Source organism: Labeo rohita, chromosome 20 (genome assembly GCF_022985175.1).
Source record: "Labeo rohita strain BAU-BD-2019 chromosome 20, IGBB_LRoh.1.0, whole genome shotgun sequence".
Classification (NCBI taxonomy): Eukaryota; Metazoa; Chordata; class Actinopteri; order Cypriniformes; family Cyprinidae; genus Labeo; species Labeo rohita.
In genome coordinates, this window is record NC_066888.1 from 29,346,683 (window position 1) to 29,353,432 (window position 6,750).

The following is a 6,750-nucleotide window of genomic DNA, read 5'->3' on the forward strand; positions in this document are numbered from 1 at the left end:
TTTAGACTTTTCCACCTTATTTTTCTCATAACTTACTTAAAAATGTAAGTTAAACTATTTTGACTAAACTTTGCAAGTCTTTGGGTCAACTATGAAGTGATAACTGAACTTTTTAAGTTGAAAGGACTTAGAATATTAAGCAAATACAACTTAACTGAGTTAAAGCAAAAAGATACTAAATTAAAAAAAAAAAAATTGAGTGAACGATTTTTTTAGTGCAAATGGTACTTTACAATAAGGTTCATTAGTTATCATTAGTTAAATACTTTCTTTAGCATGAACTAAAAATGAACAATACTTCTACAGCATTTATTAATCTTAGTTAATTTCAGCATTTACTAATGCATTATTAAAATCAAAACTTGTGCTTGTTAACATTAGTTAATGCACTGTGAATTAGCATGAACTAACAGTGAACGACTATTTTCATTAACATTACCAAAGATAAACGCTTAACAAATGTATTGTTCATTGTTCATTCATGTTAGTTTAATACATTAACACATTAACTAATGAAACTTTACTAACTAAATATTTACTTAGTACAGTTAAATCATGTGATGTGTTTAGTGGTGAATTGGAAACAAGTTTTTGTGCATTTTTTTATTTTTTAATATACACATACATAGATTCAGTTACAGCAGTCAGAAGAATGAAAGATGTACAATTTACATTCACTCTCTGCAAATATAACAGTGCATAAATATCTTAATACAAACACAAATATCTAAATAACTAATACAAATATCTAAAACAAATAATAAATAATGCTGCTTCAAGGCGCCAAGTCCAAAATGGAGTGATGGAAAGACGATCGGCCGTGACAGGGAGTTGTTTTTTGTTACTCTACAGCCTGAAAGAAAACATAAATTTGTGACATTCATCTAAATACATTACATGTAGAGCAAATTTGATTTGATCTGATTATGTAAACAAACATTTAGCCTATCTTAAATTCTAATCTTACCATAAACCAGTTATGGAGCTGCATCTCCTCCAGGCTAACTCTCCGCTGCGGCTCAGACAGCATTCTGTTCAAAAACAATGAGAGAGATGTTTGATTATTAACTTATATGTTACACCTTTTATATTTAGATCGTATACTTTCATATTTAGAATTCAAATTGTCAAAAAATGAAGATCCCACCTTGTGACAAGTCAGTTTTGGACCAGTCGTTCTTACTGATCCTGTGCAGGTCTTCGTCATCCGGGTAATACCCGCACACCATAACAAACAGCAGCATCCCTAATGACCAAACTGTTGCCGGCTTTGCATGGTACCTGCCATTGACACTGAACTCCGGTGGACAGAACATTTCTGTGCCTAAAGGGAAGAGATTTTAATATTTAAAGGTTCATGAAACCCTGGACTACTTTTTCTGAGATTTTAGCAGAGGTGTTTGTGTTGTACATTATAGATGACAGTGTTAGCATCAGTTAATTTTAATTGTTGTTAACTTTTTTGTGCTATTTTCATCTTCCGGGTTTAAAATCTACATTGTGCTGACGTCACAGTTTGTGACGTGGCAACAGACTATAGTACTTTGATGACGCGTTGGTGTCTCATAATTATTCATGAGGCATGACAGCGTGTGTTGATTTGCTGTGACAGACGCTTCAGGCTGTGAGATTATGCATATTAACTGAGAGAACTGTTCATGGATTGAAGGAGAGTGTTTTTTTGGGGTTTTTTTGCTTTGTAAGAGTTCGGCACAAACGCAGTTTATTCATATAACGTTACTGAGTGTAATAACGTTTTTTTACAGCTCCTTGATGCAACGCATCAAAAGGATTATAAACGCAGCAACAGCGTGTTCATATATATGTTTTCGATGCAGAGTGCAAATAGCTGTGCCTTTATGTTGTTAACTCAATGGGAGCGAAATGAAACTGTCTAAACAATCTAAACCCGAATTTCACTCTCTCCCCTCTTCGCCCTCCGCTCCGCAGTGCACCATGCCCATTTTTGCAGCATTTTTTTAACTTGTGGTGAGAGCTAACCAGTGCTAAAACAGGGGGTTTCATGACCTTTTAATGCAATTCAGCAGAATGTGTTTTGGTAAGTTAAACAACCCACTTGCAAATTATCAAACGTACCACTGAAGGCCAAGTAGGCGGAGTCCCTCATGAGCGTGCCGCATCTCATTGAGACTTCGTCGGTGATTCACAAAATGAAACATGCTCATGCTAGGCATGGGCCGCTCCAAGACCATGACGTAGTGGGCCGGGTCATCCTGCCAGTCCAGGAGTTTGATTATGTGCAGCACGCTGGGGCCCTGATTGGCCATGAGTGTCAGGCCAATCTCTATGGGGAGGCGTTTGGGATGACCAGGCTGAAAGTAAAAATATATGATGCTTAGCTGGAGGTGCTTTCTCAGATTAACATAAATGGTTCAATGACGTGATGCTACTTTTTTGTGTCCATATGATTTAATCAGGCATGTGATTGGCTAAGGACAAAAAAGCAGGAAAATATACTAAGACAACCAACCCACCCCCCCCTCCATCACCACCTCTCTCTATAACAACAAATAAATTTTAACTTATTTTTGTACACATATTTTAACTTATTTTTGTACACTCTGTGGGTAGTAACTACAGTACTGGTACAACAGTATTTTCTTTAGCGGCTATAGAAAACCATTCCCTTTCGTTCCCTTTAGTTACTGTTGCTATGTCCGACAAGCGACGCATAATATAATAAAATATTGAATGGGAATATACGTTGCACTTGACCTATCACTACAAGACGACTCGACAGATTCGGCAGCATTCATTCGCGGAAAAATCATTAGGCCTACATAGTCTACATGTAGATTCCTTTAAATGTTAAGGGGAAGATTAAAAAAGAGAAACTGGGTCTGTGAATTCAATTCTCACAGAATCACAGTTGAATTCACGATTGAATTCATATCTTGCTACTCAGTCAGAATCTCATTAACCTGGAGTCCCAGTCTCTGTCACAATAATCATATAGGCTATGTGATGTTTTAGGCCTATTTTGCAGACATCCATTTAAAATGTAGGCAATGGCTTATAAAGAAACTTTTCTCCATATCCACTTAGGTTTCTCAGCTTGCACTCTAGCATTTGTGTGGTCCAGGTAACGTTAGCTTTGCATAAAAAAAAATGGTTATCATTCACATGGCTACTTTTACTTGAGTAAAGAAGTTAAATCAGTACTTCTACTTTTACCAGAGTATTTTTTAACACAAGTATCTGTACTTCTACTTGAGAACGAGAAGTGAGACGGACTATTTTCTTTAGCGGAAGCAATATAAATCGTTTTTAAATCAATAAACTCCTTTTAAAATCAATATTTTGTGTCAAATTATTGATTTATTTTGTAGGTAGCCATGTAATAAGCGGGATAATGTAGAGTTTGTCTTACATGTGCTTCATGAGGCACACACGCGCGGTCTCTTGCTCTCTCTCGTCATGCACGCGCTACGCGGTTTGGAGCACAGTCTCTGTCTCGCGGGCGCACTCACTCCCTCGCTCTAGATTCCGGGAGAAACTATTTGCGGCCATCAGATTCAGTGAGCTATATATTTAATATAATAATTAAAATATAATTATTGATTTTTCATTAGACTATTTTTTGGTGCCCCCTCAGCACTCGGTACCCTACGCACAGTGCGTGATGCGCGTGGTGGGAGCGGCAGCGCTGAATGAACCTTATTGAAAAGTGTTAACTTACCATCTTATCAGTTAACGGTTAATAATCGGACAATGATTTGCGGTTGTCGACTGGAAAAATTAACCGAAATGAGCGACTGAGGTAACTTACACTGCGCAGCAGGGAGCTTGATTGACAGGTGATCTGACCAATCATACTTCGCCATCCGCCATTTGCGAACGGTCGCAAATACGTCCTTGTTGATACTTGGAAAGGAAGGAAAAATGCATCTCTTTGCCATCTGACGTGTCGCCCGGTGTGGCCCTATTGCTCGGGGACGGCGATTGTGGTTCCGTCCCGGGTTACCATGGTGACGGCTGTGAGATCGCCCCCCCCCCCCCCCACCCCTTTTTTTTTTTTTTTTTTTTTTTTTTTTTTTTAACAGATCTGCATGATTCACATAGGTCACATTTTCAGGTCGAAAAATCCGGAATTCCGGATTAATCCGGAAAAATCACATCCCTGTTTAATTATACTCAAAAGGGTTAAAATTTCAAAATAAATGTGAAAAATAATAGCATACATTCTCTTTTTTATGGAGCAAAGTCTAAATTTTCTGGTTTTAATTCATTTTGAGATAATATTTGGGGGATGATTGCAAAAATGTCAATGTGGTGGAACTGTAAAAACTTTGTACCAAATAATTTATCTTGTTTAAAAAAGGTGAAATTCTCAGTAAAACATCAGATAGTTTGGCATAACCTTACACTAGTAGTATTTATTAGTAAATGAAAGTAAATGGAGCACCATTGTTATGAATATTATAATTATGTGAGTCAAGTCGAATTCCTAAAGTGTCAAGGTGGTGTAACCACCATTCAAGGAGATTATATCAGAAATTATATCAGAGACATTTTTAAGGTATGGTCAGGTATTCTTAGGTATACATGTCAAATGGTATGACCTCAGGAATACATTGATAATTCATCAATATTATAAAAATGAGTATTAACTTTAAAAATTGCATTTGAAATATTCCCATCAAGGCCATAGGTGTCCATGATAATACCTGTCAAATTAGATTTTAAAGTGAAATGTCAAGTGGTGTAACTAGTTACTCCATTTAACTTCTATTACAAGCCTTTCTGTTAGTGGCCAATTTAGTCAAATAACACTAGTTTATGAGATGTTAGAAACTAAAAAATAGTGGTGCAAGCTACTTACAACTCTGATATATGGCATATCTGGTGTCTTGTCAGCAATTTTCACAGCCACCTGATTGACAAAACAAAGAATTAGCAATTGCATGTGCACAGAGATCATTCCAGTCATGCATACTGAACAGCATGGAAAGTTTTGTAAGTAAAAAACAAGGAAGTAACCATCAGGCCATCCGTGCATCAAGTTCCTGCATGCACATAGCCGTAGCCTCCTTCACCCAGCTTGTGGCTAAATTCGTATCGCCAGAAAATGTGGCCTATCAAAAGATAAACAATTTTTTTTTGTGCATTTTGTAATTCATATTTACATTTTCTGATTCTCATATATATTATTCTTACTGTTGTCTGGCTCCTCCGCTTCATCATCTTCAATGGAGACGTCCTGAGGTTGCTCCTGTTCTTTCTCAAAAGTGGGGAGGACTTCAGAGACTGGAGCTTCTCCAAGATCACAAATCTCTATATTTTGATGTAGAGAAGTCTGATCTAAAAGAGGAATAGCAATAATATGAATCAAATCATATAATGAAATATTGCATACTCAAATTAGAGTGGTTCTGCATTTAGGGGAGCTTTTGAAAAACGTGTGTGGTTCATGTTTTAGATTATGGCGGTAAATTTACCCTTGTCCAGCTCTTTAGCTTTGTCATCTTTGGACGAATAAACTGGAGTGTGGATGTCCTGAGGTTTGAGGACGTCCTGCTCCATCTGTTCCTCGGCAGCGATGAGGACTTCAGAAGCTGGAGCTTCTCCAAGATCACAAATCTCTACATTTTCCTGTAGAGAAGTCTGATCTAAAAGGGGAATAGCAATAATATGAATCAAATCAGATAATAAAAAATTGCATACTCAAATTAGAGTGGTTCTGCATGTTTGACACCCAAACAGTCAAACAAATATAGACTGTTAGAGTCTTTGACATCTAAAGCTATCTTAGGAGTCAAAAGTAATTTATTATCATTGAGATGCTATTATTAATATTAATAAGATAATTTTTACTTTTTATTTTTAGTTTTCATTTATTTTAAAGTCTTAGTATTTTTGTCAAATGTTTTTCATTTTAATTAGTTATTGTTTTGTTTTCAAATATGTCTGCATAGTTTATATTAATTGTTATTTCTGTAGTACTTTGAGTTGTTTTAGTACATCAAGTTAAATGAAAATGATAAATGTTGTTTTGGCAACTGACTGAAATCATTGTAATTTTTGTCAACATTCCTTTTCAATTTTGAGATTGATATTCTCAAAATTGTTATTACATAAGTACTTCTATCAAACTGTTGAAGGGCAATGAGTCAAACATATAAAAAATGTATTATTACATTTTCTATCTATTACTATCTATTATATTTGATATCTTTAATATCAATACCATTTAATAAGATCTCTTTTCTAAATGTTGATTGCTTAGACTCACTGAAGCCTTGTAAAAGCCTCACAAACCCTGCTGGTATTGCATCAACTACAATACTTTATGCACATGGAATTACTGAAATACAAATTCGGTGTATGTAAGTAAACATCCTTCATTATTTATCAATTGTGATAACATAAGAATATAATTTTTAACCCAATTATTATAGAAAATTGATTTCTTCAGACAAAGATGTCTGCCTCCTCCTGCTTTACTGCATCCAATGAAACCAAGTAGATCATTAGACCCTGGGAATCTTCCATAAACAACACTTGTCCTGTAAAAACACACACACAAATTGTCCTTCAGAAATACCTTCTGAGATAGGTACAGATTTATCCCTTCATCTTCAAGTCATTTATAGCCTTTTCTCACAGCAGCTGGAATAGATAAATTTACCATTTTGATGGTGGGTTGTAATCTTTGTAATCTAAAAAGGATTAAGTATTAATTAACACATGTAAGTGAATGAAATTAGATTAGTTACAGATAGGTAGGCT

The 6,750-nt window shown here is 35.6% G+C and overlaps 1 long non-coding RNA gene across 1 annotated transcript; it reads right to left on the minus strand.

Moving 5' to 3' along the window:
• Positions 1 to 705: 705 nt before the first annotated feature.
• LOC127182696 (uncharacterized) lies at positions 706 to 1,285 on the minus strand. The gene is made up of 3 exons (XR_007829941.1): positions 1,148 to 1,285; positions 968 to 1,031; positions 706 to 853 (listed from the first exon to the last, which is right to left on the minus strand). It is a non-coding gene; the product is annotated as an uncharacterized LOC127182696 (long non-coding RNA).
• Between the last annotated feature and the right edge of the window lie 5,465 nt (positions 1,286 to 6,750).